This window comes from Cyprinus carpio, chromosome A1 (assembly GCF_018340385.1).
Source record: "Cyprinus carpio isolate SPL01 chromosome A1, ASM1834038v1, whole genome shotgun sequence".
NCBI classification, from domain to species: Eukaryota; Metazoa; Chordata; class Actinopteri; order Cypriniformes; family Cyprinidae; genus Cyprinus; species Cyprinus carpio.
Window position 1 is genome coordinate 21610783 of NC_056572.1, and position 18659 is coordinate 21629441.

At 34.8% G+C, this 18659-nt stretch overlaps 2 protein-coding genes across 3 annotated transcripts in view; one reads left to right on the top strand and one right to left on the bottom strand.

The window, feature by feature from the left end:
- The window catches only part of LOC109064757 (CD99 antigen-like protein 2), a 289995-nt gene that overhangs the window by 90109 nt on the left and 181227 nt on the right, over positions 1 to 18659 (bottom strand). The window lies entirely within an intron of this gene.
- Positions 1 to 18659, top strand: part of LOC109094305 (charged multivesicular body protein 2Bb) — a 338419-nt gene that overhangs the window by 83438 nt on the left and 236322 nt on the right. The gene's annotated exons all lie outside the window — the stretch shown is intronic.

Below are 18659 nucleotides of genomic sequence, written 5' to 3' on the forward strand. Positions count from 1 at the left end.
TCTCCTCACAAGGAAATGGTATCTGAAACTCTGTGACCACAAAAACACCCTGCCCACAAAATTGGGTTTATCATAGTTTAGTTTTGAGTATTCAGTTGTGTAGTTAGAAGGCTTGTCCCATAAAGCATTTATGTATTAATATGCATTACATTTTAACTTAATAATTAAATAATTCATGTATATAACAAATAATGCAATTATGATTTTTTTTTTTTTACATTATTGGAGTGAAATGTTTGCATTTATATAGTCTAAATGTATTTAAGCGATAAAAATAGCATTATGGCATTGCAAAATTAATGTGTAAAAATACAGATTACAATATGAATAGCCACATGCGCTAACATATGTAAGAGATATGCTTAATTTCAATTAACGAAATTAATTTTGATGGACCTATATCTGTTTTTGTAATGAGTAATAATGCTAGAACTGACATATTAAGGACACTGTGCTCAACAAACCATGGGGACTCCATTTGCCGCCTTTTTTACTTCCGTATACAGCTGTCAGTTCTGAGCTTTGGTTTTTAAAGATTAATGGAGGTAAAAAAAAAAAAAAACCACATACAAACAGGGTGCCATCAAAATTACTTATTTTTTTTAATTTTTTAGTTTTTAATGCCTATTATATGGCTATTTGTAGGTAAAGCAAACCATAAAGACAAGCGCTTGCATTTCCAGGCGTGTTTCGACTTGTAAAATAATAGCGTTCCAGTTTGAATGAAGCAGAATGCAACACAAAAAATCAGTCTGTTTTGGGTGTAATTTGAAGAAAATAATAACTCAAAAGCAATGCACTTCTCTCTGGTTTTTATTACCAATTAAAACCACAATGGATTCTAGAGATTTAGTGGTACAGAAAACCTCTGCATGGGCGAGAATGCAGTAACGTTGGGCATCTTTAATGTAACGGAGAGCTTCAGGTGCTCCGTAAAAAAGCAATGCTGGAGCCAAGAAAAAAAAAAATCATGAGCTGTATTTCCATCTAAAGGTACCATGGGCGGGCGATTGCATTCATAACACTAACGTTAACGCATCTCTATCCTTTCCACAAACGCATGTACTTTGCAGACCCGTCGCGCTGTCCTCACTCGACTGCCTGACTGACTCATTGTCTGCAAGCAAGTCTGAGCTGTTGAAACATGCCCACCGCCGCCATGATCTCTTTGTTACAGACGGACCGAGCATTGCGACATGTCCGCTAAAACGACAAGTGCATAATCGGTTTCCCCACGAATGCGTCTCTTCTTACCCGACACAGACTCGCCTCGTCACTCCCAGGCCTCCGGAGCTCCACTTTTATTTAGTCCGACGACACGTAAGAGACCGCGTCAGGCTACACCTCCGTCGCGTCACCGAGGACAACAACACAGAGAACGAACGAGGAGACGAGATACGGCCCTAATTCCGCGTCACGATCGACAGGATCCGAGGCGTAGGCGGAACATGCCGAACTGAGCACGAAGATATATACGAACAGCTGCCGAGAGAGGATCACGCGAGCATGCGTCAAATCTGCGCTGTGATTGGCTGCCTTTTCGTCGTGCTAAACATGGTTTATCTATTCAAATGTACTAGAGCAGGAGTTTTAAATCTTTTTCTAAATGCCGGCGGACCCCCCAAATATGATCATCATCATGGGAGATAAATGTAAAATATTAATTTGAAAATATTTAGTTTATATTAAAATTACATACTATTTGTTTTCGATTCACTAATGCACTATTATAAATATAATATAAGTTATTACTTTATCTATTTATTCTATTTATTTATTTTAATCAAACAAATCAAATTTTGACTTAAACAATAATAAATTAATTATACAAGTATATAACAAATAATGCAGTTATATAAAAAATGTTTTGACATTATTAGAGTGAAATGTTTGCATTTAGTATAAATGTATTTACATGACAAGAACATATGGCATTGCAAAATCAATGTGAAAAATACAGGTAAAAATATGAATAGCAACTTAGCTAAAGTAGCCACAGACAATAACACATGTTAAAATGCAGGCTATATGTTTTTTCATGTACAATATTGAATGATGCCAAAATATATTTTTCAGTAAATATTTGAAAAGTTTATATTAAGTCATATATATATATATATATATATATATATATATATATATATATATATATATATATATATCTTCTCTATATATATATATATATATATATATATATATATATACTGTACTTATATTGTACTTTATCAAATATGCCGTTTTTTAAGTGTTTTATTTTTAATATAATTAAATTATCAATCTTAATTATGTTAGTTTCATATTTGTTTATTTACTGGAGAACTATACTATATGGTTTAAAGGCAAAATAAATCCAATCCATTATTTTGTTTGTGAGAACGACATGAGTGAGTTTCTTGTCAACATGAATGTTATGATTGGATAACCCAGATGCAACGTCGTCGGCAATTTTCACCAATCAAAATTAAAATAATCACCGCAGAGAAGGACACAAGTTTACCGCCTCCTCATGCCAAGAACCAGGAAATGAACTGGAATGATATTTTTGATACGCTGACCCTTGCTTGATTTTAGTCATTGTGATATATACTTACTTTCTGTTACTTTCGTGGTCGGCCAGGTTCGTTGCAGTTGTAGCATCGTTATTCAAGAAAAAGACCGTTGATGGTAAGTTTCTTGCTGTTGCTCTGAGGTTTGTTTGTTTGAAGACCAAACCGCCCAGCAACACTCTTACGTCTACCATCGACTGGTTGTTCCTACTAACACATGTTAATTTTGTTTAATACGTTGGAATCTCTTTTGTGAACTTTTGGGTCATTTTAGGGCCTTCGAGATATGTTTTAGTCCACTATGCTAACTAACACACAGAAGTCCCTTTTTGTTTCTGGAATGTGTGTTTGGACAACTGCAACCGAAAACATTGAGAATTTTCTTGACCTTAACTTGATCTTAACAGTTATTATTTAAATTATCGGCTCAAAGATGGTCTATAAAACAAATTTAATCGTTTGTAAAAATCACTGGTCCTTTTCCTGTACCTTTAAATGGTCTAAAATGACTTTTTTATTGACTGAAGTCCCCCCATACATTAATTTTGCTATAGGACTCATACATTTCAGCATTGATGATTTAAATGGCGATCGATAACTATGTCTCCTCTCATAATACAGAGGTCTATTAAAGAACAGAACAAAAGAGTTGCGGGGAACGCAGATAAGAGACCGATTGTATCAAAGAGACCGGACAGCAAACACTGGAAAAAAAAAAAGAACGGAAACAACCAGCTGGTGAGAATCCACCACCCATCAATGTGACGTGGGAATTATGATTGCAAAAATGTTCCCAATTTCTCACCACTGAGGTCTGTGAGATCACGAGGTTATGTCCATTCATCGTCGCAGAGGACCTTAGTGTGTCCAAAATGAATTATGACTCACAGCTCGTGATGCTGTTTTTGAGTTTAGATAAGGCAGGTTTTGCCATTGTGACATTGTTTTTTCTTTCAGAAGTTTGCTGGTGGAAAGTTTTATGCCTTTTCTTATAGCCACCACACTTCCATACCATTCATACGCTCCCATACCACGTGTAATAAAACCATAACTGTATCATGGTACGCTTGTTAAAATATCCTGGAAATTGTACTGGCGGAACAAGCAGGCCATATGAGGTTTTGCATAGATTCAAGTTTATAAACAACTGTGACAGTGTTTTAGGTATTCACAGTGACGTATTGGTGACTCTATATATTACGACTGCTTTATTTCATTAAGAGATTCAATTTTTCATTCATTAATTAATCTACTCGAACAACCAAAATCTACTTTTTACCTTTAGTGACCGATAAACATCATAAACAAATAATGGGTTATATAAAGGTAAATTAAAAAGCCATATGATCGATCATCGTAAGTGGCTATATATAAACACTGAAAACAATGCAAATAAACCTTGAACTAAATAACAAAAAATAGAAAATATTTCAACTAAACAACCGAAAATTAAACAAAAAGTGCATTGCTGATACCAACATAGAATAACAAAAGTTATTCATATAAAATATTATGTAATCATATTAATTAAAGGTTTTTTTATTGTATTTTTTTTTATTTTTTACAGTAAAATTAAATGTAATGTGATGTTAAACCATTTACGTTTACTTATTTGGCAATGTAACTTAACAGTTAACCAAACCAAACTGTTTTTTTTTTTTCTGCTTTTCTTCTGTAGCATTTTTATGGTGTAATTCTTTCTGCAAAAGCAAGATTTTTCTGGAGCTTCTTGCACAAAAAATAAAATAAAATAAAAAAATCACATTGAAATCATCTCCACATACACTAGGCCATTTCACTTTAATATTTTTTGTTCTGCATCTGTGAAGCACTTTGAGCTGCATTTTATCTAATAAAAGCATTATACAAAATAAAACACAACAACTTCTTCTGCTCTCACCAATAGAAGTCTCATTCTGGATAACTGTGTAAATTCAGATTCTAACTGCCAGTAGGTCCATCTCTAACTGTTTTTCACCTATTTGTTTTTTCTTTATCACAGGAGATGGAAATCAGAAAAATGGCAAAGACCGGGGAACAGAGATGCCTGTAAAGTTTTAATGAAAGCTTAACGTTCCAAGTGAGAAACAGAAAGAAAGAAAAGCTCGTTACATATGCCGTCAGCTCTAAGGTCACCTCCATGTCAACACAAAACCAAGCTAATGAACTCCCAATGAGATGGCTGGTGCCATGGCTGGCTCCATGAAAGTAAGAGACTATGCATGTCTTTTAAAACTCATGATAACATTTATAAAAGTTTGTCCCAAAGCATTATGAATCATGAATTGTAGCTCAGTTCATTTTAGGCAGTCCTGACAGTGATTTAAAGAAGCTAAGTTGGGTTGAATGTTGTATGTGGAACTGCTGGCGTTTTCCACATTTAAGTAAATGGGGTATTCATTCCTATGTAGTCCTCAAAGCCAAAAGGAGAATTAGCTTTTTCAAAAAGCCATGGTTTCCCCTCTGGAATTTCTAATGGGTTTTATTGAGTTATGGTTTTGGATCTGTGGTAAACAATAAAGGACTGTGGGAAACATTAGCGCGGAAGCAACTTTCCTATTTTGTTTTGCATGAGAAATTCTCTTTATTACCAAAGACTTAAAAGTAATTTTAGCTTTTATTCATAAATGGAAAACCACTTTTCATAAACCCCATTACCTCATTCAAAGGGAGAATCATAGCTAGCAAATGCTAGTTTGTTTCCAGCTAGGGCTGCAAATTGACATTGTGTGCAGCTTAACAGCTCTATTAATTATCTGTGTTATGACCTATGTGGTTTTGGTTTTATTAGAATTTGTTACTATTTTGAGCGTAATGTTACTATATAAATGAATATCTGGCACAGTATAGTGGCATGGTCGATAAACACCATATTCTTTGTATGAGTAGCCTAAAGTGCAAAATTCTAAAATGGGCATGAATCAAACAGGCGACTCATTTCTTTGTGGAATCTCTGCCTTTCTCAAAAAACTTCCAGGGACAATGCGCTGTCAACAAAAAGAGGATACGAAGACAGCGGCAATGCAGACCCTGCAAACTGCAGAAGGACAGCAAGATGGACATGACAGCAGCGAGAGTAAGGATGTTTTTATTATAACTTTTATTGCTATGTGGGTGATGTTTGTTAGTGGGTTTTATAAAATAATGTCAAAAGAAGGAAGGAAGAATAAACACAGGCAAAATATAGGGAAAATAAACACAACCAAAGTGACTCTAAATGATTGAATAGCTTGTGTTTCCAAAAGAATAACGTGAAAAAAAAGAGGAAATGAGTGGCACACTAAATAATATTGCCCAAATAATTTGTACACCACTGTTACCATTCAAAAGTAGGGTTCATTATGATTGAAAATAAATAATACTTTTCAGGAAGTATGTATTAAAAATTGATAAAACATGACAGTAAAGACTTCAAAAGTTTGGGATTGTTTAAATAGATTAATAAGTTTACTCAGCAAGTGTCCATTGGGTTGGTCAAAATGTAAAGACATTTATGTTACAAAAGATTTACATTTCAAACAAATCCTGTTCTTTTCTACTTTCTATTCATCAAAGAATTCTGGGGAAAAATCTATCATGTTTCCACAAAAATACATACAAACGATACATTTATTTTTCGTACTTGCCGATACCGAGTACCGATATGATACCTCTATTTCCACATTTGTAAGTCGCTTTGTATAAAAGCGTCTGCTAAATGACAGAATTTAAATATAATTTATACGTAAATAACAAAACTAAATTGAAATTTTAAAACAAGCCCCAAATCAAATAAATAACGCGAATAAAATAAATATCTTCATATAAACAAAATAAGGCTTTGTCTGTGCTCTTTCCATTTAAATTTAAAGGCAACCACCCCACTTTAATCATGATCCAAACAAAGATGCTGCATACATGCAACATGAGCAGTTTTTAATTTAAATTAGATTGTATAATTTCAAAATCTGAAGCAAAAACAGAATTGTTTGACTAAAGTTTTGTGAAACTAAACATAAAAATATCTGCATGTAACAGAAACAGCAGACAAGCTGAATGAGACGCAGATTCACTCTCTGCCAGCAGGTGGCGCTTAAAGCGTTTCCTTGGTTTCCACTGTAAACAAAGCAGTGCTTCACTTATGAACTTTAATATGCCTTATAAAGAGGCAAGAGGAAAAGAAAAAATACCATCTAAACTTTTCTAAAGACAGTAAGTTCCCCTCAGACATGCATTTATATAAACACCTACCCCTAAATGATTCGCGATTTGTTTAGCATCTCAACCGGCTGCTAGTTTAACTTTTACCATAAAGTCGTGTATGCTTGACGTTTAAAGTAAACGTTTATAGTGAATGCCCCTATACATTTAGTTTTATATTTATGATTTAGTTTTAATCCAAATGATGGGTGTGCTAAAGAGAAAAGCAATACTGATCACGCAACAGAATTGTGCTCTCTCTCTCTCTCTCTCTCTCTCTCTCTCTCTCTCTCTCTCTCTCTCTCTCCTTACCGTTAAATAACTTTTGCATTGATTTACTCGCTCGTTTTTGACATATCTGACAAAACTACAAACGTTCCAGTGATGTCTCACTCAAAAAGCTCGTACATCTGCGCCGCCATGCACTCAATCCACCATCAGATATACAGGCATGAATATTGAATGTTTAACATTATTTTAATTGCATACATATACCTCCTAGACATCCTTAATATTTAATAACTCCCTTCTTCTCTCTGTTGTTCTGTTGTCAGTGTTTCTTAGGGCCCTATTTTAACGATCTAAACGCAAAGTGTAAGGCGCACGGCGCAGGTGCACTCACGCTCTTTAAATGACAATGAAAAAAGTCTATTTTCAGCTCCTTAAAATAGCAATGTGCCTGAACACACCCCTTTTTTAGACCAGCACGCCCATGGGCGCAAATGCATTTGCTAATTAAACGACGTGGCGTTGGACAGGAAAATGCAAACGGCGCCGGACTGAAACTAGCAAATACACTTGCGCTGCGCCTTGCATCTCATTGTGCCGGGTGTATGATAGGGCCCATAGTCTGGATACGGCACTGTTCACATGCTGCGTGGTATTGGGGCATTTTAACGAGTAGCCTACGAGTACAGAATTAACAGTATCGGTATCGGTGCATCCCTAATTAGAAATGTTTCTTAAGCTGCATATCAGCATATAATAGGATGATTTCTGAAGGGTGACACTGAAGACTGGTAATGGCTGATGAAAAAGTAGCTTTACCATCACAGGAATAATAAGAATATTCCTAGGAATAAATTACATTTTCAAATAAATTCAGTTATTTTAAATAATAATAATATTTCACTCTCTGAATGCAGTCTTAGTGAGCATAAGAGACTCTCGTGAACGCAAAAAAAAAAATAAAAAATTAATCTTGATCACAAATTGTAGCTTTTTAACATTTTGGTTTCGGGTGCACCTTTTTTTACGTTGTTTTCTGCACCTGTAGCCAACTTGAGTTGGATTTGTATATGGTTCTCTTTGTTTCTTAACAAACCACAACATAATTTGATTGTAATGCTTGTTTTTTTTTAGACCTTTTTTTTTTCTGTTTGTGCCTACTTGCAGTGAATGACACACTGGATGAGATCTTTGAGGATTCTGGTGATGAGGAAGAATCTCAGGACATTGTGAATCAGGTGTTGGATGAAATTGGAATTGAGATCTCAGGAAAGGTAAGAACTGAAAGATTATATGGGCATCATCAATCAAACCTTGTTGAGGCACCAGATTCAATAAACAGACTTATTACTGTTGTGCATTAGTGTTGAAATCCATTTGTGTCCATAAAGGCTGCACAGTATATTGAATTAAAAAAAAAAAAATGCATTGCAGTATATGATTTCAATGCAATAATTACTTCAAGGAGATGCAGAGAAAATACCTGGCATATGATTATGCATATGTGTATCATATGTGACAGTGATGCAGTGTAAAGCAGAGAACCTACAAATGTTTTTGCATTCAAATAAGGCCAAAATGAGGAAGTACCTCAGTTGTGTGGAAGTATTTTTGGCATTAAATGTGATGGCCATGCCTAATCAGAAGTGGATTCAAAACCTGTAGACCACAGTGTCTATTCATAAAAATATGCCAAACCTCTTTTATCTGTCTGAGCACGAAAACTGTTGAAAAAAAAAAAAGTCTGCATGCATGGTTAGCTCTAACCCTCTTCCCAGACAGCACCAAAGCAGCACCAAAGCAGCAATCCAGTGGTTCAGGTTTTGATCTAAATAAGCCTGCAACATTTAGATTGATGTGTAACTATATTGAAAGAAGCAATATGAGAAAAGATCATGTTGCAAATGCAGTCAAAGCTCCAACCTCCTCATAATTTAAATAAATAAGCCCATGTTTAAGCCTTCATTTAGATTTTGCATTTGATTTACAGTAATCCCGGGTAATGCGTTTTTCAGAACGTCACTTCAGTACAAGATTTTGTGGTTTGTTTTCTTCGACTGGAAAGAACAAGAGATATCAGTCTTGAACAAAAACAAAAATACTTTAATATAATTCAAATAGATTTGACCAACTAATCTTATCACGGCCATCAAATAATCCAACCAGTTTACCACATATCATGGTTTTTTCTTCTTTTTTTCTTTTTATATACATATATATCATGCAGCCATAATATTCATGTAACTATAAAATCCCTATCCACCAATGTCAGCAGAAAAATATACCGCACAACAGTAAATTTCATTAAGTAATATTTGCATAAATGTTTGTTCAAGTCACGTTTTTTATGTAAACTTTACATGGGGTATATGTGCATAAATGCTCTTAATTTGCATAAGCCAGCCCTCACCATATATATGTCTTGCACAATGTCATATGTACAGCTATTTATCACTCTTGCAACTTCCAAAGTTCTGCACCTTGTCTAAGAGAACACGAGCAAAAATCTTTAAATAATACACATTTGCTCATCCATCAATAGCATATTTAAAACTTTCATCCGGCGGCGAAATGGCAACAGGTTCACAACTGGAGAAACCCAGGCTCGTGCTGAACAAAACCACTGGTGGATTCATCAACTTAAAAAACCCCATTCGTGGACAAAGTACCAACAGAAACCTTGCACCAATGATAAGTGACCAGACAGAATATTAATAGCAGCATCCTCTGGGCACGAAACAAATTATCATTACTTTCGCAAAAGACCGTATAATTAATTTTTGTTAACATTTCCGTATTGAACTTAGTGCCGGCATTCTGGTCCTTTTAAACAACAACACTTACCAGCGTGTGAACTCATTGATTAATCATAATTTCTGTGTGAAAAACTTCGTGAGATTTTTAATTTTCGAGAATGACATCCCATAGAGAATTAACGTTTTCTGTTCCCTACGGACTACGCAGAGAAGTGTCGTGGACTATTGAGTCTTGGATTTGCAGCCCAGACGCATCACATTCAGTCAACTTCAGCATTTTATCCCGCAATGGATTTTTTTGTTTCCCATGCAGGATGGCTTCCTTCCATATGCCCCTTCAGCGTTCTCGAAAGCAACCAAGCCGCCCGCTACATCCAAAGCAGATGGGATATCATGATGAGGAGGGATTGAGAGACAGCCCCCCCTCCAAGCTCTGGGAGTAGATAGTGATTCACACACACCAAGCCACACAACACCTGAGTTCCACCTGGCAACAACACACAAACACACATTACAGTAGCATTCATACCCAATACAAATACATAGACACAGAGTGTTGTGTTACATGGACCAGTCCAAAAGCTTACATTCACAGTCAGCCGCATCGTTCACTGGGATAACGTGCCACAGATGGCAAAATGCAATTTTTTGCACATTACTTATGAATAATGAGACTCCGACTATTCGAAGTTGATTATGACTCTCTGTCAGGGGAATCACTTCTGTCATCTTCTGCCTTTAGAAGGATCTAAAAATGTAACAATGCAAATGTTTGAATACACACGTTGTAACTGAATTACATACAATGCCTTCCAGGCCTAAGGCGGATGCGCGTTCTTGAACTCTACAACTTCTGTTCTCTTATGATCCACAACTCTGAAACTCACATTGGGGGTAAACAAGTTTGACAAGGAGAAAACTCGACCTCTGAAACCAAAGAAGTGACCGGGCTGATCCTTTAGTCTTGCCGCATTTTTGTAGTCTTGTCCTTACGGTACCTTGCTGTTCTCTCGGTGCATGACAAAACACTTGTGTGAGTCACACCTTTAGTTTCTGTTTCCCTTCGGTACGTTTTTGTGAATAGGGAATGATTGGTTTGTCTTCTAGATTCATTTTGGATATTTTTAATTTTCATATTTTATTTAGCTGCTTTGCAGGGGCGATGCAAATCTTGAGAAGTGTGTTACGGTTGAACCCGTTATTATTTGAAGATGGAGTGCTCTCCTTCATTTCTCATGGGCCTGAGTTCATGGGTTGACAGTGGGTGTGGTTTGTCTCTTGAGGCTGTGTAAGTGCCTTGATCAAGACTTCAGGGTAGCTCGGAAGGTGTCATGTTTGTGGTCAATTGTGAACAAAGTAAGGGTTGCTATTATGCCGTGGCACGGAATCGCAGCGCTCTGGAAGCTTAATCTTTGGAATTATCCACAGAAGTTGTATTATTAGGCTTGACGTTGGTTATGCACTGGCAGTCTATCAATAAGGATGTAAATAATTGTAGGCATGGAAACAAGTTTGAGATTGTTTATTGCTTAATCCACAGTGAGAGTTTTTTGGAATATGGGTGGCGATTTAACTTTTTAGAATTTGTTCTCGGTAAATTATTGTTCAGATATCAAGGCGGATGGTATCCCCCATTAACCATTAATAAAATTTTGCGTGATATCTCCGTTCTTTTGTGTGTCTTTTTATAGAAAGGTGGGACATTATTTTGTTTAAAGTATTCATTTACCACTAGAGGGCAGAGCCCAAAAACCTGCTTTAACTATTTACACTGTTACCCATTTTAAGAAAAGAGAATACACTGTTTGAAAAGAATTTAGGGGTCAGTTAGGGTTAGATTTATTTTTTTTATTTTTTTCCTCATTAAAAAAATATCTATACTTTATCAAACAAAGGATGCACATAAAAAAGATTTGACAGTTACAGTTACAGTAACATAATATATATAAGCAATTTATTATATACAGTACAGACCAAAAAGTTTGGGGACACATTATTTCTTTTAATGTTTTGAAAGAAGTCTTTCTGCTCATCAAGCCTGCCATTTATTTGATCAAAAAAATACGAATAAAAAAACAGTAATATTGTTGAAATATTATTGCTACAACTTAAAATAATAGTTTTCTATTTGAATATACTTAAAATACAAAAATCACTTATTCTGTGATGCAAAGCTGAATTTCTCAGCATCATTACTTCCAGCCTTTCAGTGTCACATGTAAACATCCAGTCTATCACATGATCATTTAGAAATCATTCTAATATTCTGATTTATTATGAGTGTTGGAAAAACAGTTCTGCTGTCTAATATATTTGATGAATAAAAGGTTAAAAAGAACTGCATTTATTCAAAAATAAAAAAAAAAATTCTAATATATATATTCTAATAATATATTTTCTTTACTATCACTTTTTATCAATTTAACACATCTTGCTGAATAAAAGTATTGATTTTATTTAAAAAAAAAAAAAAAAAAAAAAACTTACTGAACCCAAAATACTGACCAGTAGTGTATATTGTTTATTACAAAAATATTTATATTTTAAAAAACATAGCTTTTTTTTTTTTTTTTTTTTTTTACTTTTTTATTCATCAAAGTATCCTAAAAAATTATCACATGTTCTGAAAAAATATTAAGCAGCAGAACTGTTTACCAACTTTGATAATGACTCATCATATTAGAATGATTTCATAAAGGATTCATGTGATAATGATCCTGAAAAATTCAGCTATTGCATAACAGAATTAAATGATAATTTTAAGTATAATAAATTGTAAAATAATTATCACAGATTGTACACTGTTTCACTGTATTACTGTACTTTGATAAATAAATGCAGGCTTGGTGTGAGGCAGAAGAGAACTTCTTGTTCAATAAACATTAAAAATAGGTAAGTTTCCATAACTTTTGTGTCTGTAGTCGTAGTATATATAGTAGATGTTTATAGATATTAATATATATTGATATATATAGATATATATATATATTAAATACATTTAGCTATAAACACAGTCATTCTCAAATAATTATTTACAATATATACTATAAACTGAACAGTCACTTTAATGGTAGAGTTTCCGCTTTGAAATTATAAAATCTTAACTGACCCAATGACCGTAATGTACTATTGACCGATCTATATATTTTTTTTATTTTTCTTAAGCGTTTATGTACAACATTTAAGATCAGTGTTTGTCTAGATTTATTCGTGGAAAAATTTCCTCACCTGAAAGATTTGAAAAAGGTTAATAATGATTCGTATAAATATTGATATATTAACATATAATAATAATTATATAAAATATTATATGACAACCTGCGATATAACCAGAATTTCCAGTGACTGAAGTCTCCAAGTAGGCCAGATAGTTGAAACAGTATAGAGAACCCGTCTTTTACATATTCCTTTACGTGGATATATATGTATGATATATTTGATTTAAAAAAAATATATAAAACTCCGTTTCTCTTACCTTAATCCTGTTTTTCAAAAAGTACAATAGTAGGACTGAGACTTGAGTCTGAGAGATGCCATAAACTTTTTGGTTACGGTCGTTGGGAAGCATTTATCTCAATTTGACAGCTTACTGACTTCAAACCCAAAAAACTGCCACTAGTGTAAGGAGGTCCTTTGAGGATATACTGAAAATGTGTCACCCTCCCATACATTTTCACTCCATTTCACAGAGAGACACAAGATTGCACCATAGCACAATTCCTTCCCAGCCTCCTGAACGTCTGGAGCTGCAGTGACAAGCCGCCCGCAAATATTGGATTAAAAAAAAAACATTACAAAATGCATATTAAAAGTGTAATTTTACAAAAAATACCTATCATTTTCTATAAAATATGAATAAGTTTGAGGCAAATAAATAATGAAACAATTATCATAATACGTCAAAAAATTACTAAAAACTAAAAATTGGGCAATGTTACATTGCCACACTCCCCTAGAGGAGTTTGTAATGCTGTTCTTGTTAATGCATAATATTTTGTTAATCTCAACTCTTGCCCGTCTTGCTTGCTTACAACTTGAAAAATACTGATCTTAAAATACTGAGTCAGTTTAATCAACATATATAGATATTTTATCCAGATGATGATGACTTGTGACACTTCCTGGCTGAATGAAACCAGTTTTGGTATTATTTCATCATGCAAGAAGGCTGTGTGGCCCTTCGTGACAGAAGCAGGCCTTCTTGTGTGTTAATGCAGTTGTGTGTGTGTGTGTGTGTGTGTGTGTGTGTTTGTGTGTGTGTGTAGAGTTGTTAACGTTGGATGTCATAAAGAATGCCGGGCACTCGTACTCTTTTTGTACCTTATTTACCTCCAAAAGATCATAATAGTACCTTAAATGTGACACATTTAATACCAAAAGAGTACATATTATGTATCTAAATGGTGCATATACTTACCATTTTAAAAAAGGTATCACACCATTGACAGCCTTTGTACCCTTTTTCTGAGAGTGTACAAAATGCTTATAAGAGTGGTACAGCCTTAACCGACACTGACACAATTTTCACTCAGAAATTGCTATTAAATTTCACAAAGATGTTACAAACACTTCTTCACACAGGGCCATGTAGTTTTGGATTTTGTTTTCCCTTAATAATAAAAACCTTCATTTAAAAACTGCATGTTGTGTTTACGTGTGTTATCTTTTACCAATATTTCTAAATTAGTTTGATGATCTGAAAACCATTAAAGTGTGACAAACATACAAAAAAAATAAGAAATCAGGAAGGGGGCCAACACTTTTTCACACCACTGTGTATGTGTGTGTATGTATGTATGTATATATATATATATATTACAAGATTTTGTTAACTTAAACATCTAAAATTGTTGTGTTACAAAATCTAACAAGAATCATTATTTAGAATAATATTTTTTAATTCTTTTAATTATTTGTTTATGAAAATAAATGCAAAAGTTTCACTTTTTTATTCATTACATTAATTTCGATGGGTGAATTTGTTTTATTTTACAAAATCTATTTTATATCAATCATTGTCTGTCATTAGATGGAAAAGAGCTTTTTGTCAGAAAACACAGATAAAAGGTGATTGTCTAAAATGTTAACAAATGTTCAGTATTCATCTTCTTGATGTTTATTCTATTCCATTTGGTCAGTAATGAGTTGTCAAATCATTAATTCAACCGATTTGTTTAAATTCATTCAGAAGCAAAACAAGTGACCAATGGAGTTAAAAACATCTTGATGCAACATCTTCATACAATTACAAAAGCTTTTGTCTTCTCCAGATGTTAACTGATGGACTAGAGTGCTGTGGATTATTGTGATGTTTTTTATCAGCTGTTTGGATCTCCTCATTCTGACGGCACCATATTCACTGCAGAGCATCCATTGCTGAGACAGTGATGCAAAATCAACACATCGGATGGCCTGAGGGTGATCAACGTTTCAATTTTTTGGCTGAACTTTGGATGAGTCACATGAACTGCTGTGATATTTTTTCATAATGGTTTGGTGTCACGTCCTAGCTCATCCACCTCTTATTTGTGTAATGGTAGCGGTTCATAATGTTACACCATCTTTTGAGTGAATGAATTAGCATGTTTGTTTTTACAAATAAAGAGCTCCAAGAATAGCAGTATGCAAACAAGTACACAGCACGGCTCTTTCACAGAAAGAAGACAACAAACATCAGCTCTTCATTTTTGAGTTAAAGCAGATATAGTCCATCACTGGCGCCAAATACATTTTTCAAAAAAAAAAATAAAAAATGGAGTGGATGAAACCGCTGGGACGAAAATTAGTTAATGATGAAGATACAAACCATGTTACATGAAGTCTGAAAATAGCTAGTATGTCTATAAATCATCCAGGACACGTAGCCAAATGTTCACTCTTAAAATAAAGGTTTCAAAGCGTGACATATAAACTCAGAATTAAGCTATGAGAAAAGTCAGAATTACATGAAAAAAATCAGAATTCTTAGAAAAAAATTGCGAGATGTAAAGTATTATATAAAGACTTGTGAGAAAAGAAAAAAAAAAATGCAGAATTGGGCATGGAAGCGTCAGAAAAGCAAAAAAAATGTGGAAAAAATTTTACTGGAGTAGAAGCCATTTCTTGTATTCTGATGCGTTTTAACTAAAACTGTTACCATATACATGACAAGGTTTCCCAAAAATTAACACGGCAACAAAAGTCTAGTAAGTTGTTCTGAACAAAAAATGTATGTAAAAAATTGTTCGGCATAAGCTGACGATTGGTACTACAAACTGTTCACCTATTTTTTTCAAAAGCGGAAAGCTCTTTTGGAAGGCCCAAAGAAAGTATTTTCACAGCCGAAACAGCGTCTCCACAACATGGTGCGGCAGCAACAGCAGCTTGAGAATCAGAGGTTCATGCTTTCTTTCTTTGTGTGAACATTTGGGCGTTGTTATGCAAATCTTCCCACATCGTGACATAGACATGTGGGGTGTGTTTAAATGAGGCGTTTTATGACATGGGGCGTGGACAAGTCTTAACTTTTATAAAGAATATCTCTTTGGGTTTGAAACTTTACTCTTTGTAACTTCAGGGATCTTTTACAGATCTTCTTTATGCACCAAAAGCTTGTAACACTCCAAAGAGAAAGAAAAACTTGACATCGCATCATATGACCCCTTTAAAATAATATTGGAAAGACACAGCAGTTTGCAATATCAAGCAGCAAAACAAGCTGTTTAAATTTACAGCTAAAAAATAACTTGAAGCGGATGACGCTTGAAGCCACAAAGCCACTAGAAGGCAAGCCTTCTAAAAAAGTATAACGGCTAATGCGAAATGCTTCCGTTTTGCCAGTACATAGGAAAGAAGACCAGAGGCGTTTTTTTAAATTGTTTTATGCATGTCAATGGTGGAGAGGCTTCACTCGCTTTTTTAGAGGAAACAGGTTATTATTTTTAATGAATCGACAGTCTATTATGGAGGACTAAATCTGCAAAAACAATAAATAAATAAATAAATATGCAAATAAATAAATAAATGAATAAATAAATAAATCTTTGTATAAATACACCCATTCTTGTTTAAATGCATATATAAATAATTAAATGTGTGATAAAAATAACCAAATAAATTAAATAAATTGGTGGGAAATGTTTAAAAAATGGGAAATGTTTAAGGAAATGCTAAACTGTTCCTAACTGTTTTCTTTTAATCACGAAAATCAAGAAATCAAGAAAAATAATTGGGGAGCTAAATTCAGAAATAAATGAGTGATTAGAAGAAAACAGTTAGGATGAGTTTAGCATTTCCCTAAAACATTTTCCATTTGGCCACCAATTTATTTTATTTATTTGCACTACTTCATCACGTTTAATTATTTATATATATATTGCAACATGAATATGTGTATTTATGCACAGATTTATTTATTTGTTTGCTTATTTATTTATTTAGTGTTTTGCAGGTTTAGTACTCCATAGTCTATTGGCTATTCTCCAACATGTTTTACACTAAACAATACTTTTGCATTTAACTATTTTTAGAATTTACACCAAAAAAAAAAAAAAAAAAAAAAGCCATTTTATAAGAGAAGTCACTGACTTTTTTTTTTTAGACAGGTGGGATTCAGCTACAGCACTTCTCATTCATTCCTATGGTATCCGTAAGCTTAGCGATTGAGTGTCACAACAACCCTGACTGAAATTCCAGTGACGTCAAGGCTGTAATGTGATTAGTTATTAAGGACCAACACGTGATACCAAGTTGACCAGTTAAGATTCTCCAATAGTAAGTAAAACAGGGACCCTTTATCTCACCTAGAATAAGACAATCTTGGGAGCCAGACCACATTAATATATTATTACGGCTCAAACAGTGGACCGTCTAGGGCATAAAGCATGTGAAATTTATTAGCAGGAAGACGGTAAAGTGCATGGAACAATATGAGTGTCACCATCCTTCATGAACCTTAAACTACTCCAGTGCAAAGTAGTTAATGATCAGGACAAAATCTGAGAACTTCTACATCATTTAAAAGCCAGGCGAGGCAGTAATCAAACGCAAATCGCATTGTGTGTTTCAGTGCAGTGTGAACAGCGATTCATCTGTCATCAGTTAGCAGTGCCCAGTGATATTGCAGTGATGCTGTGAATCGCAGGATTTGTGTGCGATTCTGTCCGCGAGGATGATAGGGTAGGATAGATAGACAGCAGGTTTCAGCGGTTTTGCCGCCTACTGGCATCTTGTCGTTCCAGAGCTGGAGCCAACTGCACTGGACCCTCGGCCTCCGCCAGCGCAGCTCGCTTGCCAAACCTCTTCTGCGCAGACGGCGGTTCACTAAACTTCTTACAAGATGCCTCAATCGGAGTTCCCATACGAAATCTGCAGACCGGACAGAAACCGCGATCAAATAAATTCCACCAATTCTGGAAGAAAAAACCACCAGCAGAGGGTGGCAATTTAGAGTTGCAACATGCAGTTGCTATGGTGAATTAGGGTGGTTGTCTGTGATCTGAGTGGTTGTCTGTGCAGTTGTACTCTCACATTTTCAGACTTGTGAGATTTAAACGAAAAAAGGAAGTTGCTATGGTGATCGCCATGGGTTATCTGGGCAGCTTGCTCATGGTGGATTAGGGGTGGTTGTCTGTGCAGTGGCTCATTGGTACTCAGGCGGATTGTCTGTGCAGTTGCTGATGGTGATCAGGGTGGTTGTCTGTGCAGTTGTTACATCACATTTGTCAGAATTGTGAGATTTAAACCTAAAAAACAAAATGGCAGTAGTTGATATGGTGATCTGCGTGGTTATCTTGTTGCAGTTGCTTATGGTGATTAGGGTGGTTGTATGTGAAGTTGCTATAGGTGTATCAGGGTGATTGTATGGTTGCAGTTGCTATGGTGATCCGGAGGGGTGGTATGTGCAGTTGCTCTATGCTGATCTGAGTGGTTGGTATGTGCAGTCTGCAGTTGCTATAGTGATCAGATTGGT